This window comes from Bubalus kerabau, chromosome 4 (genome assembly GCF_029407905.1).
Source record: "Bubalus kerabau isolate K-KA32 ecotype Philippines breed swamp buffalo chromosome 4, PCC_UOA_SB_1v2, whole genome shotgun sequence".
In the NCBI taxonomy this organism is placed as follows: domain Eukaryota; kingdom Metazoa; phylum Chordata; class Mammalia; order Artiodactyla; family Bovidae; genus Bubalus; species Bubalus kerabau.
In genome coordinates this window covers 34,711,781-34,722,150 of record NC_073627.1, presented here as the reverse complement: position 1 = coordinate 34,722,150, position 10,370 = coordinate 34,711,781, and positions in this window count along the sequence as shown.

Genomic DNA, 10,370 nt, shown 5'->3' with positions numbered 1-10,370 from the left:
TGGGCATGCCTTTCGGGCTTGTTGCATCACTTTTCATATTTGACAGATTAAATGGTAGAAATAAAATACAAATATTTATTTTAATTTTGCAAGGGTTAATTTTCACCTGTTGATCCTTTCCTTCCAGCCCTGTAAAATTAAGCTCCATGCCCTCAACGATTTAAAAAGAAAGTCCTCTTTTCCAGTCTTCTTGTAGTTTGGGGTGTACCCTTACTCGTTTCCTGTCCACCTACTCACTTGAATTGCCTGCAGAAAAAGAGAAAAGCTGAATATTTCAAAGGGCTTTTCGGGCGCACACCCCAGTGTTTTTCATGACAACACACTGGGGAAAAAATAACGTTTGGGTATTGTGCTAGAAAAATGGGGGTGTGATTTGGTTATGTGTTAATATATACAGGCCATGGTGAGAACATGTCTTTATACTTCTTTATGTTATATGAATAGAATAAATATACACAGCATTAAGGAATATATTAAATACTGAATGTGTCTAAAACTTCCAAATAATTTTGAAAAATCTTTTAAGGAGAAATTTCAGCTTGATGCCATGAATCAAACTTGTTTATATCTGACTTGTACTTGAAGCCATGACATGTTCCCTTATCAAAAATAGTAAATGAGAATGTGGAGTAAGTGCATTCCTGATAATTACCATTGTAACTTTGCCCATAAAGGCTGTGCTAACATAAAACTATGTGTGTGTGTGTGTGTGTACACACATATATGTGTATATTTTTTAACAACTGTTGAAATTGTAAAAATGTGTAGCTTTTTTTCCTTGATTGACAAGTTTAATGCTGAAATTTGAAGGATAATGAGAATAAATTCTGAATCCACTTAAACTCTTTTTCATGTCAAGTATTTCAAAAGGTGATGAAGCCATAATCTTCACGTGTTAGAGGACTCATCCTGTAGCAGGATGGTCATCACTGAAAGGGCACCTCGGCCACAAATACAGAGAAGTACCTGAGAGAGTCAAAGTCCAGAATTTGGAGCTACCAGTTGGAACTGTCTCCACCAGAAAAATCCCTTGGCCTTCCAGCACCCCTGCGCTGGCTGGCAGCTCTCTGGCGGTATGCCCTGTTCCAGGCATCCTGGAACAGCAGCCCTCCCAGAAACTCCAGGGGTCTCCTGCCTACAACTGGCAGCATCACACTCTCAGCTGGCTCTTAAGTACATGCCCTTCCTGGTTCCACTCAGCACATGGTGAATGCTATCACTGTGCTTGCCTGCTTTAAGGGTTGTAGGGTACAATATCCATGCAACTTTTTAAAAAATATATATAAATGTATTTAATTGGAGGCTAATTACTTTACAATATTGTATTGGTTTTGTCATACATCAACATGAATCTGCCACGGGTGTACATGTGTTCCCCATCCTGAACCCTCCTCCAACCTCCCTCCCCATACCATCCCTCTGGGTCATCCCAGTGCACCAGCCCCAAGCATCCTGTATCATGCATCAAACCTGGACTGGCGATTCATTTCACATATGATATTATACAAGTTTCAATGCCATTCTTCCAAATCATCCCACCCTCTCCCTCTCCCACAGAGTCCAAAAGACTGTTCTATACATCTGTGTCTCTTTTGCTGTCTCACATACAGGGTTATCATTACCATCTTTCTAAATTCCATATATATGCATTAGTATACTGTATTGGTGTTTTTCTTTCTGGCTTACTTCACTATATAATAGGCTCCAATTTCATCCACCTCATTAGAACTGATTCAAATGTATTCTTTTTAATGGCTGCATAATACTCCATTGTGTATATGTACCACAGCTTTCTTACCCATTCGTCTGCTGATGGACATCTAGGTTGCTTCCATGTCCTGGCTATTATAAACAGTGCTGCGATGAACATTGGGGTACACGTGTCTCTTTCAATTCTGGTTTCCTCGGTGTGTATGCCCAGCAGTGGGATTGCGGGGTCCATGCAACTTTAAGTCAGCCCAGACTGCCCTCTGAGGAACCCCTGGCTAATGTCTCACAGCCAGAGGCCACCTCCCAAGACTCTGGCCTCTGCCCATCAGCCACCCTGTGACTGCTGGAATCAATATTTCATGGCACATCAGTAGCCTTTTTGAGGCTGAGACTCACTGGTTGCCAGCTCTGCTTTCAGGGGAACTGTGGTTCTATTTCCCCACACTAAGCAACCAATTTTTACTGCCCAAACCAATATTTTGACATGTCTTGTTCTGTTCTTGCTGCCCATGGGCATTTTCTCTATACTTTATTAAATACTCCCTGTCTTATGTCTTTACAAAGCATCCTTCACTTTTAAGTCCTGTCATGGTTCTATATTATGCTTCCTCAGTTTGTAAACTCCTTTGGCGAATATTGTATTTACTGACAGAAGTGTCTAAAATATATATTTTAGTGTAAAAAAGAAAGTGCAAAGCCTCATTTCCAGTGGATGAGAAATACTTCTAATTGTCCCCTGTGGAACTGTGTGGCTCATGATTTGTCCCTGGTAGATGTTCTCTGAGAACTAGGGCTTAAGGAATATGTCTACCAGGATAATCTGCTTTTCCAGTCTACAAACAAGTCAAAACATACATTCTCTTCTGGAATTTTTCTTGATTTCAACAATATTTTGGCCACTGCTCTAACAAGTCAGGTGCTTTTGAGTTTCCATTGCTTACCCCTTGAGATATGTGTCACATTTGGATCTAGTGACAACTCAGGAATAGGGGGATTCAAGAGTGAATACTGGCCTGTGCACTTAAAGGTGAGCCAAAGCGAATGTCAGGCACTGATTGTCTTCAGAAGTCACAAGCTAGCTGGGAAACCAAAAAAAAAAAAAGCTTTATGAAGCGGCTTGGGTCACCTTCTGAACAATGCGATGGCAGGTTTAAAAAGACAGCATACAAGTTATTTTCAGGGAAGGAGCTGCCATATTTTAGCCATCTGTTTGATTTTCATCAACACCTAGAATGGTGCAAATGTATAGATAGTGCCCCCCAATTCCAGCTTACAAACTCCTGACATTCCAGATTTCTTTGATCATTCTTGTTCCCAATAGCAAACTGGAATCTGGATTTGCCATGAATACACACAAGCTGGGTGTCTCTGGACAGTTACTAAGCCTCCCCAGTAGACTCCATTTCCTGATCTATAGAATGGATAATGAAGTGATACCTCATAAAGATGTTTAAAGAATAAATAATACAATACCTAAAACTTTAGAACAGTGTCTGGCAACATTATTAATTCAAAGGATATTAACAATTGTGAGTACTCTGTCCCCCATCTGTTGTTACTTCTTATTGTAAATTCTCTGTTGCAGTGAGGTAGTCTTCTTTTCTGATTCACGTCTGAGACAAGACATGCTCGTTTCATTGATTATTTCACTAAACATTTTCAGAACGTTCCTCTAAGTCAGGCTCTTAGGTAAGCTCCCCGCTGCCACTGTGGAATGTCTGACTCTCTTTTGTTATCATTCATATGTCTCATGTATATCGAAATCCAGCCCAGGACTTACCCAGACATTTCCTTCAGTTATCCTACCTGATAGAGGAAGGGTAGTTTGGCCTGGAAAGAGATAAACTGGTGTAAGAGACAAACTGTTACATGAAGACAGTTGTGTAGAAATGGAAATCCAGTCTAGAGAATTGGTGGTAGAAATGAAAAGAGAGGATGTTGAAGAAACTGGTTCACCGGTACTTTCCCAGGAGAATGGAAATTAACATTTGATAGCAAGGTCGAAGGGAGACTGAGGTTTCACGCTATGCCTTTCATACTTTTTGATTTTGTGCTGGGTATGTGTTTAAAAGAAAAAATTGATGATTGGTTAAAAGAGGACCCCTCTAAAAAACACAGCAAGAGAATGAGTGTAATTGAAAGAAGTATGGCCACAGAATTAAAGAGTTGAGAGACAGAAGAGTCACGATCCTAGAAAGTTCTCAGCGGCCACTTCTCTTTTCCGTAGACGAGACTCATTGGACCACATGTTCAAAACTATGGGTGTCGATGTCGTTTTCTAGGAATGTGCAGACTTTTCTGGTTCAGATCGATCCCTTTGCACTAGCAACCCACATATATAAAGTCCCATCGTAAAAATCTGTACTTCCAAACATGTAGTCACAGAATTCCCTGAGAATTTGCTTTATAAAGAAAAAAGAAAATGGCTAGCACTCCCAGTGGGAGTGCTCATAATTGAAAGTTATTCAGAGAGATGGTGAGAGTCATTCAAAAGCCATTTATAATTTGGTTTTGTCATGTATTGCTGCTGCTGCTGCTGCTAAGTTGCTTTAGTCGTGTCCGACTCTGTGCGATCCTATAGACGGCAGCCCACCAGGCTCCTCCGTCCCTGGATTCTCCAGGCAAGAACACTGGAGCGGGTTGCCATTTCCTTCTCCAATGTATGAAAGTGAAAAGTGAAAGTGAAGTCGCTCAGTCATGCCCTACTTGTTGCAACCCCATGGACTGCAGCCCACCAGGCTCCTCCGTCCATGGGATCCTCCAGGCAAGATGTATTATGTGGTTCTTTTTAGTAGCTGCAGATTGGGCTTTGAAATAAAGCCTTTGTTAGTCCTACTTGAAAATAGATGTGGGAGAGGGAAAGTTTGTATCTGTGAGCACTGGTGGGTAAAATTGTTCAGGAAGTTGCTGGAATGACACTGCGCTAAAATGCAGGAATCCAAAGGCTTGTTGTACATGAAGCAACCTGTTAAGAGCTTAGGAGAGAGGAAGATGGGCCATGTCTGGTGCCCAACACCCAGCAGTCCCACCAGCACAGAGCATGGAATCTGTGTGTGGATAAGGAAGCTTGGTGAGCATCCTTGGAGAAATTTGGGAGAGGAATAACTAACTCCCTTAAGACCAAACCAATGTTTGTTTTCCTAATTACAAAAGTAATATAGGTATAATGATATTCTGGAATTGGGAAAAAGAATAACAAAAGAATGAAAGCCAAGATAATTTATTTCTCAATGTTAGATGTGGAAAAAAATGCATTCACTTCTGTACATCTCAACATTCACTTACCAACTTGCATTAGGTTAATTTGATTATGCAGTTAAGAGGTATAATAAGTATGTTTTGGTCTATATTATTTTCCTGCTTATCAAATAGTAGACATTAATTCATGTTAGTTGAATGATTAAAAATAACATCATTTTGATAATGCCAACTATGTACTAGCATTTTATAGCCTGTAAATATCTTGTGGGCATTATCTTACTTTTGTATTCTGAAGCTCTGGAGTGTGGGTGGAGAAAATACACTTTACCCATTTTATATTTGAATTAACCATGATTCACAGGGTGTGTCAAATGGCCGCCTGTGCAGAGCAGAGCTCAACTGAAGAGTCTCTGCTCCACTCTCCTCTGCTTATAATGCCTAATATATGTAACTCCAATTGCTGTTCATTTCAGAATTGCTCTAACTCCTTTACATAGACTGTTGAGATGTACGTTAGTCAAATGCTAGCCTTCACCAGTCATCATACAAACCTTCTGGGGAGGTAAGATGATTATGCCCATATGAATTTACCACTAGTTATTCTGGAATGCAGACAGTTTGAAGTGTGCACCCGAGAGGAGATGCAGTGGAATAATTCTCACCCCCCCACCTTGGCTACTCTGTGCTCTCAGTCACCTCCAACTTAGTGACTGCCTGTAACTGAACACACACGTCTCATGTGCAGAGATGGGATCTGGTGGAAGGAGGAGGGAAGCCTTCACAGAAGTGACATCTGAGCCGGTCCAGGAAGGAGTGGGTAGGACTTGACAGGTAGAGATCCAGGAAGAAAGAAAGAATGGAGGCAAGAATGGAAACAGAAAGATCAAAGCAGGAAAGAGGGGGAGCTTGGAGTCTGTCTGAGGGTGAGGGAGCTGTCTTGTCTGATGTGAGTCAAACAGCTGTGTAAGGGAGACGTCTAGGGAGGCAAACTGAGATCAGGTGTGTCAGAGGCTGTTTCTGTGACTAACCCATTAAGAACAAAATGTCTTTTCTCCACTGCAAATGAGGTTGACCGTAGCACCTGCTGCAAGAGCTTTCTGCCTTTATCCCCAGACCACTGACCAACCCCCAGCCCAGCTTCCTTGGTTTTCATCCAGTTCTGCACTGTGTTTATTTCCCCATCCCCCATATCCTCACTCACCGTGATAGCCTTTCACTACTGGGGCTCTATTCTGCTCTTGATCTGCCTTGAGCTCTTCCTCCCTGGACTGCCCTTGCTCACACTGTCAGGACATCTAACCTTCACCCTCTCCCTTGACTATGGCCCTTGCTCGCACTGATGTCTCTTGAAGCTTGAAACAAATGTGACTTCTGCTCTGCGCCTATGCTGCCCTCCCAAACCCACTCACAGCCTGTGACCACAAGGAGCCTCGAAGGCTATACAGAAGAGTTTGACATGAATAAAATAGATATTTAGCCTTTATGGGGTATTAAGCAAAACAACAGTCCATGAATTCAGAATGCGATACCATTGAGCACTAAAATCTTCTCACACAAGGTTTAAAATAAAGTCTACCCAATGTTTCTCTGAGAAAATTTTATTTGATTGTGATGGGATTTTTTTAAGTCAATTTTTAGGAATGGAAAAAATATTCAATTAAGTCTTTCTTTGCCTTTGTACCAGTTGCAATGAAAAAAGCTCAATCAAAATAATTTTTGTTCTGTCCTACCAAGATCATTCTCCTCAGGAAAAAAAAATCCCCCCAAAAAGTGAATTTAGAAAAGAGTGTGAGTTTGGGATGAGAATGGAATTCTCATGGTCAAAAGAAGAAAGACTTTTGCTCATTCTGTGAACTTGATATTTCACGGAGAACTGGCTTCCTCAAAACTGCTGCTTTTTCTTTGCTTTTGGCTTGCCCCAGTTGAGCAACTGGTCCAGTGGACAGGTGTTGATGAAAACAGGGCTGAGCTCCAAGTCTGAGGAGTATTTTTAGGTCTTGAGGAGGCAGGTTTCTTTATTTGAAGGAAAGGATGATAATGTCATCCAAAGCACTGGACCTGTGTAGAAGCTGGCTCTTGGCAGGACTCGGGGAGAACACTTCAGGAGAAATGCAGCCAGGGGCCAGGCATCCAGAGACCGAACGTGGTAGAGACCCAGTTGCTCTAATGGCCTGTCCAAGAAACCTGACAGACCTTTGAGTGAATTTGCTCATTCTTTGTCCCTTTTATACACTGTCAGTGAACACAGGCATTGGCGGTGTTTTGATTGTCCCATGGAGACTCAAGCCTCATGTTCTGTATTCTTTCCCCCTTGAGCAATAAGAATAACCACTGAAACCCCCAAGTCATGTCATATTGTCATGTATGCCAGCTGGCCAATCTTGAACAGTCCTCAAAGTAAAAGTTCTGTGAAGAGACGATGGATGGAAGATGGAGGCCTGTGTGTGCACACGTGGATGCCGCGTGTGCTTAGTGCCCCAACCTCAGACTCATCACAGGGCAGCTGGGTGTTTAGATAGGCCTCTCCCCTGAGGTCCTATAGAGCAAAGGATTCTAAGTTAGCATTCGGGGAAATCAGTACTTTAGGTGAAATAAGGAAATCAAAGTCCGAGAAACTGTCTTCAACTGAACCTTATGATGTTTGTTCAGCTCCTCAGGTCCCATGGGGAAAGGCTTATGAACAAAAATTCTTCATCTGTAGATTGCCTTAAATGGTCTCTTGTATCCTGGGAAGCTTTTCCAGAGATACCAGCTTTACTCAAAACGTGTCCTTAGGACTCTTAGTCCAGCATGACATAAACTTGGAACATACTGTCCTCCACCTCCTTCTCCTGAAGAGTGACTGCACACGGACATGATAAAGGGTCTGAGCATAAATCTGATTTCATTGTTCCAAAGTTTTCATATATCTCCTTAGCATGGGACATTTTTTTCTTTCCCACTTTGTACTTGCACCATATTGCTAAATGCAGAAAGTATTATAACACAATGTGTGTGGTATTCAGTCACTAAGTCATATCTGAGTCTTTGAGACCCCGTGGACTGTAGCCCACCAGGCTCCTCTGTCCTTGGGATTTCTCAGGCAGGAGCACAGGAGTGGGTTGCCATTTCCTCCTCTAGGGGATCTTCCTGACCTGGGGATCGAACCCACATCTCATGTGTCTGCTGCGTTGGCAGGAGGATTCTTTACCACTAAACCTATAGCTGTTCCTGAACTTGATTTTTCTGTGTATATGTCATTAATTATATCAGAGGTAATCAGAGGGGTCTGTGTGGATGGACTGCTGTATGTGCTGTATATGTGTTTTCATAAGTTCTCCATAGAATTCTTATCTATACCAAAATTTGAGAAGCCTCAACGCAACTATTCAGTCAGAACTGAGACCAACAATTACATCTTAAGGACAAAGAGTCCACCAAACTTATGGACTCTGTCCTTGGCTTTTAAGCCCCCACCCAACCCCCCACCAGTCCAGACTTAGTTTACTTTTATCCCCAACTCCACACCCTGCCCTCTGTCTTCTGTGCTTCCTCTGCTCTCATGGCCACCCAGCCTTGCTAATGCTGTCTTCACCGGGTTTTGTGCCATAGACCCCTCCCCAGAGTAATTTTAAAATGCATGCAATGAAACATGTAAGATTTCAAGAGATACTTACACTAAAGTTATACTGAAATACAGTTATCGAAATATTTTAAAAGGTATATTGATAAAAAAGCCATACTTGCATTTCCTATAAGATCTAGAGGCAGACCTGTGACTGTTATAATTTTACAGAAGTAATGTCTATAAACAATATTTGAAATATCTATACTGCTATTGCTAAGTCACTTCAGTTGTGTCCAACTCCGTGCGATCCCATAGACGGCAGCCCACGAGGCTCCCCCGTCCCTGGGATTCTCCAGGCAAGAACACTGGAGTGGGTTGCCGTTTCCTTCTCCAATGCAGGAAAGTGAAAAGTGAAAGTGAAGTCGCTCAGTTGGGCCTGACTCTTAGCGACCCCATGGACTGAAAATCCATGGGATTTTCCAGGCAGGAGTACTGGAGTGGGGTGCCATTGCCTTCTCCTGAAATATCTATAGTTAACTGAAATATGATATGAAAATGCCTGTAGTTTCTTTTGGTGACAAAGTCACAGGTGCTGCTCCCAGTCCTGGGGTTTGTCACCAAATGGAGTCAGTTAATTTTACTGTGGCCTGTGTTAGTCGCTCAGTCATATCTGACTCTTTGTGACCCCATGGACTGTAACCCTCAAGGCTTCTCTGTCCTTGGAATTCTCCAGGCAAAAATACTGGAGTGGATTGCCATTCCTTTCTCCAGAGGAACTTCCCAACCCAGGGATCGAACACTGGTCTCCTGCCTCGCAAAAAGATTCTTTACCGTTTGAGCTACAGAGAAGTCTCTAATTTTTCATTAAAAATTTGCCAATTCCTGCCTGACTATCCATAGATTACTTAGTTTTCAAGACCCAGCAGCCTGTTTAACCCTCTCTAACCTCCACAAAGGAAACACCTTTCTGAATCTTTTGTGTAAATGTAACAATAACACCCAGAAAGGCACTTCATTTGTTCATAAAATTCGGCCGTGTTTTATCTCTCCTATCTCACTGTGGGTTTCTTGGAAGCAGAGACTGGACTTGTGCTTCTTTTGAAATTCTAGTAGCTGGCAAACGGCATGGTGATGGGCAGATGGCACTCCAGTGGTTCTCAACCCTGGGTGCCCATCAGAGTCACTGCAGATGCTTGGGTCCTGTGCCCTAGGCCAGTGGTTGTCAAAGTGTGGTCCCTGGACCAGCAGGACTGGCATCACCTGAATCTAAATTTGTTAGAATGCAAATTGTTGAACCCCACCCTGAAATAACTGAATCAGAAACTCTGGAAGTGGAGGGGAAAGAAGTCTGGTTTTGAGAGGCACTGAAGTTTGTGACTGTCCTAGGGATTCTTATTCAGAAAGTATGGGTTGGAATTCAGGGAACTGTATGAAGAAGTACCATTATTCAGTAAACTCCATGAACTGGAGGGTATGGTTCAGTTTTGCTCACCATTCTTTCTCAATTGCCTGACATATGGTCAGGACTCAGAATTATTTGTCAAAAAAAAAAGAAAAAAGAACCAAAATGTGATGTTTCTGAAACCCTCTAATTAAGTAATAAACAACTGTATGTCTCAGTGTCTTATGACTTTTATAGGAATTAGGTGAAACAAGCCTTTTGGAAGATGAATATTTCCTTCAAAGCTGCCATTTATTGCAGGGCATCAGTTATTCAATAAATGATGTACTTGTGGCTCACCTAATAGTTCCAGCTACTGATTTAGGTTATGGGAGAATTTTGAGAAGCAAGACTTGAAACCTAAAAGTTTTAACCAAGTTAAATTTTGCATTATTTTTTTCTATCAGGAGAACTTGCCATGCTGAACTTACTAACAAACGGAACTGGGTCCAACGCCTGGCATGCAACAAA